Consider the following 18,512-nt stretch of genomic DNA (forward strand, 5'->3'; position numbering starts at 1 on the left):
CGAACGCAATCAACGCGTAACAATATTTGTTTTCTTACGGCCCAGGGCCCCCTTTTCCGTCTGTTACATGCGCCCCCCTTCATCGAGGTTTTCGGGGATGCGCTCGAGGCTCCATTCGGACCCCACGCCAAATCATCGGCCCACCGTCTCTCTCGATGGGCACCTCATCTTAATCATGCGAGTCGTTTCTGTTTAATGGAAAAATCCCACTCGGAAGACCTCAATTTTGGGGATGTACAAGCGGTGGAAAAATGGGCCCAAGCAGCTGCTTACGCTTGGAGGGGGCCCCACCGGAGCGTCCGCCGAGTGTTTGAGCACTCTTTTGTATTGATTGTAATTGTAAAAAGTAAAACCAGTGCAGCATCATCGCGCACCAAAATGATACCCCCGAAAGTGTTTCAAACCCCGGCCCGAGCGGTGGCGCCTCGAAACGGCCGGTTGGTTGGGTGTTTAATGGTAATTGACTTGAATCGCTCCGCGCGCGCGCGCCCAGAGGGACCCCATTGGGGTATTGAAGCCAAGATGATGAGATCATTAGCACCTTTCTCCTCTCCGTTTTTTTTGTTTATGATTGTACTTTTCGTCCACATTGGGTGCATTTCACCAAAGGACCGGGCGGAGGACCCCGGGGAGGTGGTTCCGGGTTGCCGGAGCTTGGCTGCCAAGCCAGGCAGCGCGCATAAACCACGGCGCACCGCAAGCAGCATAAGCGTTTCGAGCGCGCGTGGCCCCGAGCGCTGGCCCCGAACGCTGGCCAGCGGTCGGGCGGAATTAAGAAATAAAAAATGGCACAAACCTAGTTCCAGGTTTCCTCGTTCCTGTGGTCGCTAGCGCTAACGAGAAGATTTTGTTTCGTTTGCTTTTTTCGTTGTTGTGGTTGTTTCATCGTGCTTGGTTCGTAATGATCACACACCACTTTAACCACCACCAGAAATGGGGTAAATGTGACGATCTATTTTCCAGACGCCAGACACCAGGCCGTTTCTGCCATAGGCTGTTCGAGGCCGCCCCCAAAACAGATGGTGATGGCGGAATATTTTGGATTAAAGGTGCACTAAATTTAAAAAAAATCATTCAAAATGTAGAAAACTTTTAAATGTTGGCAAAGTTAGTCATATAGGTCATGTCTAGTCCATTCAGTTCTATTTTTCATAATCCTTAAAAGTCTATACTTTTAGTATGATTCTTAACAGTCGATCTTCTTATTTCGCCGGCAGTTTTCGCCGGTTGTTGCAGTTTTTGGTTGAATCTTTTGGTCAGTAAATGTCAGAAGATTGACAACCGAACTCACTAGCTTTTATTGCCATCTTCATGTTGAGTTCGGAAGCAAATCATGTCTTCGACGTATATAACCGCCTTTCCCAATTTAAGCACTCCAGGCTCTCCACTAAATGTTCAGTGAAGACGGCTTGTTGCTTAAGCTGCACAGACTGTTTCATTCATCCTAGCACTGTCTTCTGCCGTCAAGCCTTCAGAGCATCCCGCACTGTTTCTTCGCCTAGGTCTCTAAAAGCAGCAAGCCGAGTCGGAGCGATAACATAATTGAAACATGACTCAAACGATTGTTAATTATCGAACCAGATTCTTGTTAGCTCTCAGACCGGAAAGCATTCCTTAGCGGCCAACCATCAATCTGAAGGCCCGTTTCAGCAAAACACAAGCTAACGCAACCATGCATCGCACATATGCTCGCCTGCTCGCCCGTCCGATCAACGTTTGGAGCGAATTGAAAGCAATATCAGTAAATGAAACTACCACCTTGTTAACAGCTTCCCGGGATGCCCGGGATGGGCTAAGCCCCCCACCAGAATGCGCTCTACTTTCGTTCTCCGCCGCTACTGCTGCTGCTAGCGCTAAGCCGTTGTTCGGCAATCGAGAATGAGCGATCACTATGATCAGGCCCCCCGGTGGACGCGGTGGATCGACTGATCGGCTGCTGCAGCATACGGCATAGCTAACTGTACACCGTGTAAAACGAGATGGCGCACGGCATTTCCAGGCACATTTCCACTTTTCCTTTTCCGAGAGGGCGGCTGCCACCGGCTGACACAGCCGACCGATCCCTTACTCGTTCCGCGCTTCTTCCCCTCCCCCCCCCCCCACACACACACAGTTTACCCTCCAGCATCCAGCCTGTACTGATGCCGTTTGTATGTTCCATTTGCAGGTGAGCCTCGGAAACGAAAGCAAAATCCACACATCGCCTCGTTCGCTTTCACGAAACCGGAAGCCGCCGGCCCGTTAAGGGCAAGAGACCGTGGCGGTGGCGTAAGTAAAAGGCCAAGATCAAAACCCCCGGTTTGGTGCGCGCCCGCGCTTAGCATTCTAACGACCCGGCGAGCGGCGAGCCGATCATTAGCGAGCGCATAAAACGCCTACCCTTCAAAACCGAGCGGTCCCGGGTGGGGGGGCATCGCGGTTGCGCACGTGCGTTTGGGGTGGCTGCGTGCGTCGCAAGCATCTCCGGCGTCTCCGGCACTCATTTAGATTTGCCCGCCAGATGCATAATTAGAGGGGCAAACTCCTCCGCCAGGCGCCGGTCGGAAACGCGGGCCGCGATGCTAAATTGTCCATTTTTCCCCACCACCATCCATTTATCCATCCATCCACAGTCTCTCTCGCCCACCGCCGGGGGGACAGCATCCGATCCGATTAAAAGTGAAGCTCTGCGCGGAGCCCGAGAAAGTAGCAGGAAGTCACATAACACACCGGGGAAGATCGTTTCGAACAGCCCAAAGGAAAGCAAAAGGCCGCCGCGCTGGGTTCTCTCTGCTGCCGGGGCGCGGTGTAGGGCGCGATCGTTAAGCGCTGATCTCGTAGCTAAAGGGTTTAATTAATCCCGCTCCCGTACCCTCCCCGGGGTTGTGCTTTAAATTGCGCGTGAGCCACGGGCAAACAAACAAACCCCAGCCAGCGAGAGTCGTGCAAATTAAAGCAATTGAAATTACTAAGCCTCCCGGCGGGTTGGTTGCAGCTTTAGTGCGATTCTTACGTCCCGTGGCATCGTTAGAGGGTGACATAAATTTTGAAAAGCGGTACAAAGCGGTGGGCGGTCAGAGTCCCGAGCGAGTGGGCCCGTACCGTAATAGGGTCACTTAAGTGTAATTGGACCCTAACTGGTAAGGTACACCATGGCTTCGTGATGCCTCTCAGTTCGTGTATTTGTTCAAGGGGCATGATGCTATCGAGAAGTGGTGTCCATCGTCGAAATAATGCCGTGAAATGAGGCAAAACTTTTAATTTATAGATTTCCCCCCCCCTTGGTCAATAAGTTGTTAAGCTTAATTTTGAAACCTAACTTTTGATCCTTTTTTATGTAAGTAAATTAAATTATAAGGCAAAAAATTCACACTTTACGTGAATACGAACAGGCTTTGATTGTTTTAACATTGTCCGGGACACGGACTTTTTCTTAGAATTTTCGGCATGGATGGGAGAGCGAGTGACTAGCTTCGTTGCCGCTTACACGGTGATCACACCTTGTCCAGAGGATCATTACCGAGGTTTTTCGAAAAATAATGACAAATATCATTGAAAGATCGACGCTATCAAGTCCGCTGCAACACATGATTTAGAAATGAGATCGGGCCGGTTAAACGGTTACAATGGAAAGTACGATCTGTCGTCCCCGAACCCAAGTCACACGGACGCATTACGAGTGCGTTAACATATTCAACAACCAAAGCAGCAAAAAAATGGAAAACATAAAAATCTAGATCATCATAAGTGGTGCACCAGAGCAGCCAGCTCGGAACGAACGGTCGGACGACGGTGCTCGACGCCCGGCGAAGTGACCGAAGAACGAACGGGGTCCGGGCCACGGTAAGCAGAGTGCAATGTTGATAAAAAAAAAAAACAAGAGCATACTTTCGGAAGCACAATTATGTTGTGCCACACACAAACACATGCAAGTGGCGTGCACCGATTTCTAGTGGCCTTTTCTCGGTGGCCTCAACGACCGCTGGCTGGGCCAGCAGCCGGCGGTTGAAGATTGATGAAGTAAATCGCCAGCAAGTAGGTCTCGGCAGAGTCCTTTTCTCGCTAACCTCGATCGACGACGACCACGACGACGTAAATTATCTACGGCTTCGTGGCGACCATCCAACGCTCTCATCAGGCTGGACGGGACAAACAAATGATCGGGCACGGTGAAATAAATAAAAGTGTGGCGCAGGCTCGACGGAAGTCGGGAATGGTGAAACGTTAGCATAAATTGACCCCGGCCTGAAGCTACGTGATGAATCCTGGGGCATCATAATGCTGCACCGGGAGGGCCAGTAGCGAATCAATCGAAAGGGCCATCTTTTTCGGGCAAAACAGGCCAGCAGAAGCTACCACCTGATGTTTGGTGTTGGTGTCCAATAGCTCATGGGATCCCACGGTTTCTGCTACGTCATCCGTTGTTAGTCTAAGCGTTCTGTAGCGGGCCTCGGCGTAGCTTCAAAGCCCCTTCCGTTTTTCCATCGGAGACGGATCACTTTGTACCACACAAAAACGGTTAGTCAAATAGCAAAAACACCCGCCAAGAATTCCCATAGCCAGCGGGCGGCCAAAGCCCGTTCCGTACCACGTGGTGTTCTTGTGCTGCGCTCCACAACTGTAGAAAATTTCTCTCAACAGCAACGCAACAAAAAAAAGGTGGAATGGAAAGGAAATCAATAGTTTTTGCTCACTTTGGCCACATTCCTGATTCGATCTGAGTCGGAAAACACACCCCACAGGGCATGCACCGGCGATCGGTCGTCGTCGGCCTCACCGGCCAAGAATACCCAGACTACTAGATTTCGAAACGCTTGCATAAAGAACAGAGCGCAGAACATCGAAAGATCGAGCGAGAGAGCGAGAGAAGCCTAGTTTGACTAGCCATTGAACTATGGCAGCTGGCATTGGCATACAAAGGAACACTCCTCTCAAGCACATCAAGTTCATCGTGGCTTCAGCGCAGCAGCTCTCGGTAACAACCTTCGGGCGCGATCCCGGGGGATCGCCATTGCACGCCGCCCGAAGCACCCGCCAGGCCGCGCAGTTCTTGGGGGCGGTCAAGAATTTTCGCAGTGGCCCACAATATTTAACCGCCTGATGTGCGGTTTCTTCGCTGGCCAAACTCACAATTAAATTATGCGCTCCGCGCCGAGCGACTGGCCCTCGCAGACACAGAATGATAGAAGAAAGCATAGAAACCATAGTCCGCGCCGCCACCGCGGCATATTCGCGCAATACCATCGGCGCAACCATCATTCACGCCGATTCGTTCGTCCGAAACCGCAATAGCACCCCCGGGTGCCCGGAGCCCGAAAAAGGGTTCTGGTCCCGCGGGGCGGTGTTCTATGCCGAGGTGGATCCGGGGGGCCGTGGAAGAAACAAATTGCTTTCCACCACCCATTCGGGAGCTTTGTCGGCCTCCCCATCCCGGGGGCACCGACCGCCACGATCGCCACGCTTTGATTAAACCGTTCTCGCCTGTGCCTGTGTGCCCAGGCGAGATACTCAATCTTCGGCCTGCGCGTCCTGCCTGTGACGATGGCGCTTGATCAACCGCCCATGGTTTATGTAAAATAATCGCCACCCCGCGCCCAGTACAATGTTCGGTGGCGGCGGCACAATCAGATGGCACAACGGGCGCGTTACAGTTCGGTTGCCGCGGGAGGATGAATGCGGACGGAATTTCCATATCGATTTGCGCTCGGGCGGCTCTCGTGTAACTAACCAGCGGCCAGCGCTGCTGCATCATTGTTGCAGAGCCACCGTACAGCCGGCTATTCAATTTATCGAACCATTAGATGCTATCGAATTCTAGGATCGATTCTACGAAGATGGCAATAATTGAAGGCCCTCTCTACGCTGCGGCCGGTGACTCATCTGTCTTCGCTGTCGACTGTCCTGAAGCCGAGGCCGAGTAGGCCATTATTTTTGTCTACAAATAAGCCTCAACTCAACCTCGTCGGGCAGGATAATTAGAGATCGCTCCTAACTAGCAGCGAAAAGGATCCTCTTGTCTCTTGCTGAGAAGTTTTACAAACGTTTATTCCTGATACAGTATTTTACATTGATTTTAATTATTATGACATTTAAATTGCTACCATTGACTACCATTTATCACACGAGGCAAGGATTCGCCAAATTGCCAGTGTGGTTATGTTTCTATGTTTTTGATCAAGCTTTTTCGATGTTTCTAACTTTCATGTAACGTTTTGCGTCACACATGTTTGTGCGCATGTGCGTATTTACATGTTTATACAATATTTCTTGTCATATCTGATTGAGTAAAAACATGGAAAGTATCATAAAAGCAAAATTTGTATGATCGGTGATCAGCTTACAGTTGAGATCTAGTGAACCAAATAAGAAATCGATCAAATTAGTGGAATCGAAAGTAGATCCACCGTTCCAACTGGCCACAGTGTCTGTCTGTCAGCGGAACCTCCACAAGCTTAGCCGTTATTGGGCCACGGACAGCTTACAATTGGCTACCAGGTACCGGCTACAAGACATCCAAAACTAACACGTAAAGAAGCTCTTTGTTCGCCAGGGGCGCAAGGGGCCATTTGCCAAGCAACAGTCGCTCCGCAGCCGCCGCCGAAGGGCCGACATCAATATTTTGCTACGACAATAAATCATTCATTCGTCACGCGGAGAAAGGAAACCCCTATCAATCTTTTAAAGACCTCCCTCGGTGGTGGGTTGCCGGTGCTGACACCCGGCACACCGGGGAGCCCGCTTTTACAGTCCGGGGCCGACGGTAGTGAAGCTGTCAAATTGAATTTTGAGATGTCTCTCTGACTGGCTCGGGGCTTTGGAGATCCGACCATTGGATCTCCCGCGTTGCGGTGTTCAATAAATCAAACAATCAATAAAACCGTCGCTCGGCCGATGTTGGGCCCCTTCCGTGAGTGGGCCGTGTCGCCCGCTCTCCACACATAAACATGCGACCCAACGGAATCGATCGGAACCACGTGGCGTATTAGTTGGCCAATTGGTCCAGACACGCTCCAGGCCCTTCGCTCGATCGTAGGCTCGCCAACCCAGGGGCGGCGTTGCAGTGGAGCTCACGAATTGTTGTGCAGAGCAAGTGGCCCCAGTGGCTTCCCCGGATCACTCGATTAAAAATCGAGCGGCCCAACGGTTGCAGTGGGGCCCTTGTTCAACCAATGTCGGAAGGGTTTGCAATGTTCTGCGCCCCGCAGATCGCGATGCAGCTAGAACGAATTACGTCGGGTTCGTGGACCTGGCACCGCTGCACTCCTGCTGGCGATCGTTATCTGCGGCCATTTGCAATATTCATTGCCATTCGCAACCGTGGAGAGGGAATGCAAATTTGTGATCCGCTTCTGTCGGCAACGGGAAAAACTGAAACAAGGAACCACCTTCCAGTCGCGGCTCCCGGAGGGAATCAACCGTGGAGTGGAACAGGCGCGGGAGATCGGGCAATAAAGTCATTGCACCAGGATTCCGGAGCCCACCGGTGGTGCGGGTTATCGTTGCCCGCGGATGTTTGTACGATTGGGTCGATTGCAGTATGATCCCATTTTATATTGAACCGGCAGATAAATAAATTAGCATCCCGCCCAGAGATAGATCTCCGCTCGGTACGCGGCTCTCTCGTGGCCCACTTCGAGGCGAACAAATTGATTCCATTCCTACCGCGCGCCACACAAGCCCGCAAGCCCTCTATCACGCGCCAACGCAAGGGAAACTATTTTTTTCCACGCGACAATCGAACGCCTGGTCACGCGGATGATGGCGAAATTGGAAAACGCCGAAAAATGCGCATTGAACGTGGCTTCCACTCGTACACTTTTGGTGTTCGGAGAAGAATTTTCTAATCGCCTTTCTCTCCGCCGGTGGTCCAGGCTCAGGATGTGTGATCCGAAAGGCGGCCAGCCTCCTTCTTTCAAAGCTGGTTCCGCCTTCAGTGAAAATTAATCACTATTTGAACGTGAACGCACTGGCTATTCGGTTTCGGTTGACGGTACGTATTAGGTGTCCACCTAACCTTTAAGCCCCGAAATCCCAATAGCACTTGATTTAGTCGTTTAGTGTAGTCACTTGATTCACCAAACATGGAAACAGGAGGTCGTTTATCAGCTGCAAGTCAGCCTGATTCAAATACCGGTGCTTGGTGGTGAGATCAACTGGAAGTAATCCATTCCATCCACAAACTGTTGGAGAATCCCTACACGGCCACACCTAAAAAATAACCAATCGATACATTTACTAGACGAAAACAAATGTCTTTTAAATATTTATTATACTCAGTGCTTCATCATTACCTTTCACAGCCGCCGAAAATGACTTTAAACCTCCGTTCAAACACCTCAACAGTTCGAGAGGCCTTGAACTAAATTAGACCACACTTTTTGTGCCTCTGATCATTAACTTGAAGCGCTCCCGCTTAAACACCTGAACATCTTTCCCAAAGAAACGTGAGTCGATGAAATGGGAACAATATTTTCAGCGTTTTCATTAATCACGCAACCGGGCAACCATTAACCCATTTTTCCACGCACGCATTCCATAAATCACGCAAGAGGTTACACAACACGTGTTACGATTAGCTCTTCGGATGTTTGCGATGTTTATAGCGGTGCACGGGGCCGTTTATTGGACGACGGCATAGGCGGCAAAACTCGCCCCAGTCGCCCGAATCGGAACTCCGCCGGAGGAGGTCCGAGATGTTATCCGATGATCATTAGCCCAACGGTCGAACCCCGCATCATCCCTCGACTGTTGATCCCCGAAAACGGCGGAGCAAAACGGAGCGCCGTTGCCGCCCGAGGGGGCCAAAGATGCTAGAGCGTTGGTCGCCACGTCGGCGGCCGCAGACGCCCAGAAATGACCACCATCGCCGAACGGAAGCCCCGAACTGTCTAATTTATTACACTTCTGTTCGCTGGTGGCATTCTCGAGCCGGCCGGCGCGGTCGGTTGATTAATGGCTTCTTTTGGACGGTGAAGCGCCCGTGATAGTCGGCGTGCCGTCGCTGTTGGCCAGCTGAAATCTGACTATCTACTGCCACCGGGAATGCCGCCCCATTGTTTGCCACTATGGTTGGGTGGTGTGGCCAAATTTGGCGTGAAAATAAATTAGCACCGGCGTCTATTAGCCGTGGCTGAGAAAGTGACAACATCGGCATATGCCGGCGTACGACACTCGTACGTCCGTGCCATACGCCATAAATTATACGACCAATCCTGCCGCACTCCACGTGGAACTATGTGTGATCTGTGGGCGCGTGGCCGCGTTTGTTTTGTCGGTGGGTTAGCTAAGCGATCGAGTGAGGAGCTCCGGCAGCAGAAGTTTGTTTGTACGGCTCTCGAGGAGAGCCCATGGCTGGCTTTCACATTGCAGTTTAAGGTACTTAAACACGGCCGCTGCAAACATTGTTTTCTGTGCTGCGGCCGCCACCGGAACCTAATGAGGGGCATCGAAACGGCGAGGACCGACGACCGCGGCCGTTGGAATCCACAAACCACTGACCCAAAACGGGAGGATCCATTGTGCCGTAGAATATATGGACCAGTGAGTTGGAGAAAATGTACTTACTGCAGGTTTAGGACCCACACAAGTGGTGGTCTTCATTCTTCTGCCAGTCCACCGGCGCGTTTCGGAATTTTGGAAAGCTCAAGAGCCTCACGAGACCATCTAAAATGAACGAATGAAGTATGAAAGTATTATACGTTAAACGGTCGCGAACCCTTCGGAGCGTGGATAGAAAAACTCCACAACCCTCCAGCACATCAAAACAAGAGGACAAACACAAATTCTGGACGTGCCGCTCCAGATTTAATGGGAAGCTCTCGTTAACTCCGCTAATGGGTGTAACTAATTGAACTGTTTTTCGGCGATTCCGAGACGCTAATGGGTGCCCAAATTCAAACGTCAGCCCAAACGACTCTTCCCGACGCGTTGATTGATTCTTCTCGTTCAGCAAATTGGCTGCCTTCTCACAGACAATTCGACCTCTTTCGGGCGCCACGCTGTTCAGTGCAACGCACCTTACTTCCTGTGCGATCGTCACCGAGCCGGTGGGATCATTGTCCCCTTTCGCATCTTAAGCTCGCGTCCTAAATGCGTCGCCTAGCGACGGAGAACCATGTAAACGCGGTCGCCGACCCGATGAAAAGCCTACTTTGCTTTGGCGTCTTGTCACGAGCGTAATTATGATGCTCATGAGGACCATTATTCAGCGCGAAGGTAGCGAAGGGCTGTAATCTGAGCGCCGCGATTAGTGGTGTGCGCATCGTGATCACCGATCGTCGCCGACCGATATTTTATTTCTGCTCCAGGTCTGCTCCGGGTCTGCCGGTGGGTTCCCGGTGATTAAAGTGAAGCGAAAACTACCCCACGGGGTTCGGATGATAGTGACATGAGCAGCGAAAGTAATCCGTTTCGAGTTTCCGTTTTGCTTGCTCATTAACCGGATCGGTGGCCTGCGGGCGGACCTGCGAATGAAAGTGAAACAGGTGAACGTTGTCGCTAATTGGCCCGCGATGAGCCGAGGCGTATGTGGGGCAGCTGGCAGTGACACGCACTCTAATTACCGTCGTAATTAGGGAAGCGTTACAATTCTCTGAAGAAGATTCAATTAGGAAGTTGCATGAAGCTGAAGCTGATTAGCTCCATTTTCCACACCAAGTTCCGTAACAAGCTACGGGTGACACACCAGAAACGTTAACGAGGGAATTGCAATGCAATAATCCCGTACAATATCTGAGTGGATATCGAAGCGTTGGCCATGAATCGATCTTGCATAACGGACACAATGGCTCTCCCAGTACATGACAGTCGTCTTCGGCGCCACAGTTCGGCAGCGACATCCATTACGGTCCTACCCGTCTCCGTGGCTGGAACCCTTCTCAGGACACATCGCGGCGACTCATTCCCGCCGCGACCGACCGGATGACACGACTATCGACGATCTCGACGACGAGACCATCATTTGCCAGGGTCTGTCACCGCCCCTCTGACAGCACCTTCCACCCTAACCTGAGACCTAACGGTAATGCATCATTCCAACACCGACCAAACCTTTGCCCCTTACGACGGGCACGAAACACCCACCCACCGAAATGCCATAACCTCGCCAAATGGCTTCGGGCCACAATGGCTCTTCCGGCGAATGCCCTTCTCGCAATGCTTCTCGCAAACAAACCAATGTCACGGTGTCAGTGTCAATGTCGAAGTTCATTAGCAAAAAAAGCAACAGCATCTCCGGCGAAGGATCGTGCGCAGTGGCAAATACAATCTCTGCCGGAGATTGCTCGGCCCGCGGCACTACCTTTTCCGGTTTCGGTTATCCAAGCGGCTCCCCTAGGGGGCCTTTGGGCCTTTGGGGAACACGAACGAAGCGGACGTGGCAGCGGCTTTTAAATCGCGCAAACGATCAGCCGACCAGCTTACTCAGCAGCAGGCCATCAGCAGCTCCGTCATCCGGCCCGGCCGGCGTGGCGCTATCGTTCCGCGCAATGTTTCGGTTGTGTTCAACGAGAAATAATAATGTTCCGGACCGCCCGTTTTCCCCCTCAATCACGGCGAAAGAAGTGCGCGATCGATTAGACGACGAACCGTGCCGGGGAAGAATGAAAAACGAGGGAAGCGAAAAAATGACAGAGGGAATCGACCCACCATAAACGTCCGGCCCGGCTACGACGATGATCGTGACATTTGATTCCACTTATTGGTCGGCCTCCTTTCCTGCCGCCTCCCCCGTCACTCAGGAGCAGAAGTGCGATCGCGCAGCGACTGCGCTTGACTGTGGTTCGAAGTTCAGTGGGTTGCTTACCGGGACCGGACCGAAGGAGAAAGAGCGCCCGATCGTCGGTGGCTCAATGTCTCCGCGTGCAATGGCAGATTTTCATTACGTGATCACGCTCGCCCGCGACCTGCATTCACCCAACCCGAGATCCTCCGTGCCGTACGGAGGCGGTTACAATGTTTGATTTATGACTTCCCCCTAGTGCGCGCGCGCGCGCGCTTTGCGATCCGGACGGCGAGATTCGGTTCGATTCTGGGTCAACCGCCAGCGAGGGCACGAGAGGGGGAAAACTACAACTCTTCTCGACAAATTTGTTGCGGCCCTCGATGGGCTGAATGGAATGGAAGGGACAATAAACAGTGTACCCCACCGCCCCAAAAAAGGGCCCTTTCCTTTCCGCGTAACAATGTGTGGCCAATGTGTCGGCACACACAGAACGACAGTCGATCCGATATGACGATAATCGAGTCGATAATACCCGTAATTGACCGGTGGCCCTCTTTGGTTCACAATCATTTTTTCGCTATTGCCCCACACCAGCGAATACTGGCGAGCCGATCGATGCGAGTTAATTAATAATTTCATGCCCATTCCCACCGCGATCCTGTGACGGGCGGGCTGCCGTTCGAGTGGGCTATCGCCACCGTAATCATCGCCTGACGGGCGGGAAAGCAACGAAAGAAAACGGATCCGTCGGCCGTGGGCTCTCTCTCGTTAAGGGCTGCCTGTGCGCCCACGGCCGTTCCGAGTGTCTCCCGGACGCTATCAGTTACCACCAGACACCATTCCCCGCATTAGATACGCCTTGTTTGTGGCGTCGCGTCCCTCACATCAACACTTCCACGCCGGCTGCAGGGACATTCCTCCCGGGTCCCGGTTCTATTCGGACGCGCGGTGAGATCGGGATGCCAAGATATTTGTCCTCTCCTCCGTGGTTTGGAAAGAAACCGAAGCACGCCAGAAGGGGGTCCCATGGCTACGCTTTCACGCTGGCCGGGAGGGAGCGACTCTCCTAATTTAGCTGAAATTGAAAAAGGAAGCTCATTACTCTAATGTAGCTAAAAATATCTCGCTCAAGGTTATCTCACTTGGCCAAGCGAAGCGCTGAACATAAGTACCTGCTCCCGATACGAAACGATGGACCTCCGCCGTGGTCAAGAACGTGAAGTTCCCCTCCTGAAGGTCCCCACCCCGAGCACAGAACGGTTTGCCGTTCTGAGCTCGCGTAAAAGTAATTAAAACTGCGCGCCGCAACCAACTAACCCGGCCCCCGGCGGCCGATGGGTACGTTCTTTTTTATTTCCATAATTAATATTATTACGGAATGCTGGGGCCATCGCCGCCGTCGCCGCAAGCCACGTTGTTGGGTTGTAAAAATTTGAATTACAAATTTCACCATCCACCGGCCACACCGAGGTGCAGGGCCAACGCCACAGCTGAAATGGCCAAGAATTTTCCGTCCACTCGCTTTGGCACCGGCACCGTCGCGGTGTTCTGCAACATTACGCGGGCTGTGCGCGGGTGCCCCGTTATCCTCCGCCGAACGGTGGAACATTGGCCTCGCGCACGGGATCAACAAACCGGACCGGACCGGGAACGGGACACCGTTGTACCGTGTCCACGGCGGCTGATGAGTCCACAAATCAATTGCAGTGTTGCATTTTTGATTGGGCTTTACTCTCGCTCTCCGGGCCAAACGCAGCGGAGCCATGCAAAACCCGAGCGTATCCCACGGGCATGCATCTGACCTTTCGATCGGCCCGCGATCGGCACAACAAACCCTTCCATGTCGAAACATTCCGAACACGGGAAAGGGACGCCGATTGCAACGTAGTGCACTCGGAGGGTCATAAATTGTGGCCGATTGCGCCCAGACGCGGGTCCACGATGGGCTCAGTAGACTGTCTCGTGGTTTCACTGTTGGACCTCGCCTCGCGCCGATTTGGTGGAGATTCCTACAGAGGGAGAGTGAGAAAAAAGAGGACCCTAAATCATGTGCCAGACCTTGACCCACACATACACACCCAGGACCGACCCGAGTTTTGCCGCTGGGAAAGTCCGCCGATGGTAATGCTTGTAATTGAAAATTGAACCGCATAAATTGTCCTTTCTCCGCGTGCGAGCGTTGGTCTGTCTAATCCGTCCTGGCAGCCGAAGCCGCAGAGCCTATTATTTGTTTGCGCCAAGTGCAAACATCGGTGTAATTTGGCTCACCACCGCGGCTCCATCCGGCCCGGGGAACACCCGGGGCGGCCCCATCGCAAAGCGGGACAGCCCAGCGAACGGATGTGAAACAACACAAAACACCCAGAGACCCTTGGCCAATTATCGAAACATGAATTGTGCAACCTTTTTCTACCATTCAGCGCTCCGGGGCTCACGCGCGCGGGCGATTTGTAAAAACAACGAAACAGGAGACCAGGCACGGGAACAGAACCCCGTTTCGAATTAGAAAGGCGTAGTGAGGGATCAACCATCGGCCAAGAGCGCCTTAGGTTAAAGGAACCTAAACGGAATGGAAAACACTTGAGACGGTCTCTTCAAACGAAACGATGTTCCCAAAACCGATCCTACAGGGAGATTTAGATTTGTTACCACTTAGCATAGCATTAATTTGATTAGGGGCAAAGCTTCTTTTATTCGCTCCTATTTGCCGATCATAATCATAACGACTCGAGAAGATCATCTCCTTTCTGAACGACTGAAACGCCTTCGAGCTGAGAACGTTTCCGGAATAATCAGTGTGGCGCTCTGTGCGCTATCGTCCATCAGTTTAGCACCCCTGAGAGGAGTCTCGTATGATTTATGTCTATTTCACAGCAGCACGCAGCAGAAATGGAAAGTCTGCCAGTGGCCAGAGCACCGACTTCCCACCGGGGTAACTAGCGGAATCTTGATAAGAGCTGAAGCCACGAGAACTGTCGCACTCGGGGAACAAGACGCACGCACGCCGTCACAAGGCCACGTTTCGGTTCGAGCGCCCGCGTGGAAAACTCTCCCTCTCGGGCACCTAATTGGATGTGAAACGCGGCAACGTTCTGCTTAACAACTTTCTTCTTCACTTCACGAGCTCACCGTGGGCGGCTGGCTAGCTGGCTGGCTGGCTGGTTTGTCACCTGTCCCCGTCCTGTGTCGAGAGTGGCGAGAGTTCTCAGGCTCTCACCGCGTCCAAAAAGGCAGCCCTTTGATTGCAAATGATTCCCCGCCCATCCAGCTGCCATGGTCCAAGGTGTCGGGTCGTTGGCAGCGCGCGTGATGCTAATGCGACAGGTGATGAAGCTGACTGGAGGGCTGGCTCGGGGCGCCATTATCTCCCGCGTGGGGAATTTTCTCACCACCCAGCGGACCAGGATGGCCGGGCGTGAACCCGGGAAGGTACCAATAGTTCACATCGCCAGTCCCCAGCGAACTGGCACAACGAACTTCCGAGAGGCGACGCCGTGTTGCTTTCGCGAAGCGAAGTAGAAAGCCCCGGGACTGTCACCGGGCGAGTGTTCCGATTTTTTGCCCATTGGACCGACCGCGGTTCGGGTGTGCCATTCCCCATCAAGGTTAACCACAGCCCACCGCAGATCATCCGCAGCGAATCCGCCACCCTTTCTCGCAATCGATCGTGAGCATCGGTTTCAGTTAAACCCCGGGTCCCACCACGCAGCGTGCCCCAGTTCGTCGCCGCTACAAAATACTGGTTCACTGGGACAATGGGAAATGCACAACTCGAAGCGATCGCGAACAAAAAACTTTCATTCACCTCGTCGATTCTGCGCACGCGCAAAAAGTTCGCACCGCCCGCCGATCCGGTCCTGTCGATCGCTAATATAATAATTGGTTAACGATCTGTCATTATGACACGAGCGCCGCTTCCTGACAAACGACCGGCGGCGATCGATCGCCCCCTTGTGGGTTGGGGGAGGGTAATTAATTAAACGCCATAGTCGCGGCCACCGCCAGTCCAAGCAGCGGCTCCCGCTGGATTAACGGCCACCGGTCGCCGGTAATGGGTGGCGGTAAAAATCAATCACTAATCGCTTCGCCCCGGCAAACTCTGGTCCCGAGGTAGTCCGCCGTCCCCCGGGGGTGTTTGGTGGTCACTGCGCCACGCTGCCAATCACTGTCACTGTCGTCACGATGATCACGCTGCACCCATTCGGAGGCTACCTCAATTGGAAGACCTCATTCGCGATGCGATGGTCGTGCGAACCGGGCGTCGTTTGGCGTCTGGCGGCGTGCTTCGGGCTGCAAAGCGACCCCACCGGTTGGTCACGGTGCCCACCGCTCAGGACGCGCAGAGGAACAATTCTGGCGCAGTCCGGATGGATGGGGTGGTCAGTCACGACCCACCGAGGTCAGTCCGTCTATCTCGCTGCTACCGCCGGAGGCATGATCAGGTCGGAAGTGTGAAATTTGTAATTTTCCACCGCTTGATAGCCGGAGACATTTCGAACACTGCCGGGAGCATCTGGTCGTCTCGCGCGTCAGGCCATCCTTTTGGAACGAATTAATTTGGCCTTCCTGGACTCTATTTCGGTTTTCGTTTTTTCTCCAGCATCCGCCTTCGGTGCATAAGAACAGAACTGAAACATGTCGCTGAGCCGTCGGAACGAAGTCGCGTTTCAATGAAAGTAAAAGAGAGCGACGTCACAGCCCTTACCTGGTCTGCTTGGTGTGGGGCAAAGCCTTCAGCTCCAAACGTTCTGTGAACGTCCGCAGTACGTCCTCTTCAATCTGGCCATTTCTTGCGAATTCTTATAGCTCTCTAATAGCCATAACTGTGGATGGTATCGTAGACCAGCGCGCGACCCACAGCGCGGGGTGCCCGTAGTTCCTCCTTCGCTGCAGGAAGTTGCGGGAATTGTACACCCGGGCCGACATGAAACCTACACCCAATTATGCCGCTTATTAATTAGCCAAAACATGCCACACTACCGCTGCACAGCAGCAGCAGCAGCAGCGGCGGTCAGCCTGCGCTACCCAGGCCGCCGTCCCTGGCCGGTGTCGTCCAGAGCGGGCGCGCACCGTTAATTGGCTTCACTCCCAGCATCGGTTGGCGAAACCACCGTGCATCAGTGTCCCTCGTGCGTATTCCACGCATTCCACGGGGTCCCAGGTCCGTTACCCAGCGGTTTGCTGCATGACGGCGCAGAATGACGACCGGGTGGTACGCACTCCACACGCCGGGGTTACGGTTGTCATTTTCCCGTGTTTTCCAGCCGGCGCTTTTGTAACTTTCGCTCCTCACCGTGTGTTTCCCAAACTGCGACCGCGCGATGCGGGGATCATGATTTGTGGGGACTTCGCGGACTGGGACATACGATGATACGCGTCCTCCCGACGCCTGTCATGAGCCTCAGGTTCACGGTGACGGCAGCGTCAGCGGCGCATATCGAAGCTTTGCAATCTTCTCTCCGACCCCCCACGTCAGAGATCCAACCGACGACGACGACGACGGCGAAGACCAAAACCTGGAACGAAAGCAAAACCATGCATCGGATGAACATTCCCGCCGAGTGAGTGCTGACCTACCTGAACCCGCACGAACCCGTTCGTCGTCGTCGTCGTCTTGGTGCATGCTAATATCGATACGTGAAAGTGAAACCAATCAGCGAAAAGCGCGACCTCGGCCACCGTCCCACGGCGGTTGTGGTTGTGCCGGTGGGATCCATCGGGTGTGGTGGGAAAAGTGGCCGGCTTCTGCCGTGGGCTGCGTGTGGGAATCTGCCCACTTGACGGTGGTGGCGCTGCTGGTACCCAATCTCTTCGCGGTCGTGCTAATTGTCATCGCCCAAACCATGGCACAGCCACCGACCGTGCGATGACAGACCATCGCGCCGCGATTGGAGATCCCTCCGCTGGCTCCACCGCCGCGCGGCTCCTCTTGGTTCGCGGCCCTGTAATTAACCAGATTCAATCGTTGAAACCAGATTGTGCGCGCCGCACGAAACATACCTGAGTTTCTAATCACAGAACAAACCACCGGCAAACACCAGACCGCAGGGCCCGAAAGCGAATCTTCGTCCGATTTTCCGAACCGCCCCCCGTTCCGGTGGGGGAAAGTTGTGTCTCTGGTGAAAATGTGATGCGCGCCTGGGAGACACCAGGGCGCGCGTGCACTCGTTGCGATCGGGGCACCCAACAACCCGGCGCCAAATCAACCGCAACACAAACACCCAACGCCAGCCCGGTTGCCGGTTGTGGTGACCAAGTCCCGGCCCGGAACTTACGGCCCGGCGATCCACGGTGAGGGGGGATTATATCTTTCCGTTTTTGGGTCACCGCCGCCGAGGGTGCCCTACTGAGTCGAATACCCGAATAGGCCAGCACCGAAGGCGGCACGGGGAGGGGGAGATCGGCATTGGGAGCACAGGCGGTGCGCAAGTTCGGTAAGCCGAGGCGTGGTCCATTTTTTACGCCTCGGCTTACGGAGTCACCAGCCGGAGATCGAATGACGCGAACCGCAGACGCGAACTGGATTGGCAATGTCAGGCGATCTACCTGTCACTAATTCATAAACACTGTGCCACGTGATACTCTTGCTCTGGTGATCTTAAAGTGGAGAAAGTGTAGCCTCAACGTCGCTTACCCATTCCTGTACTCAGCGTTATCGGTAATGATAGGTAGGGCCAGGTGTCTTTGATCTGACCGACCAAAATAGTTCAAGTCTTGACCTTAGACTTGCAGGCTTTCGGACGAGATGGTGAGACAAGAAACAACACTATTCGGGGGCCAGCAAACCTGTCCCTTTATTTGGAAGAGCGCA

At 53.4% G+C, this 18,512-nt stretch overlaps 1 protein-coding gene across 1 annotated transcript in view; it reads left to right on the forward strand.

The window, feature by feature from the left end:
• Positions 1 to 18,512, forward strand: part of LOC128272177 (uncharacterized) — a 41,324-nt gene that overhangs the window by 14,265 nt on the left and 8,547 nt on the right. The gene's annotated exons all lie outside the window — the stretch shown is intronic.

This window comes from Anopheles cruzii, chromosome 3 (genome assembly GCF_943734635.1).
Source record: "Anopheles cruzii chromosome 3, idAnoCruzAS_RS32_06, whole genome shotgun sequence".
Classification (NCBI taxonomy): domain Eukaryota; kingdom Metazoa; phylum Arthropoda; class Insecta; order Diptera; family Culicidae; genus Anopheles; species Anopheles cruzii.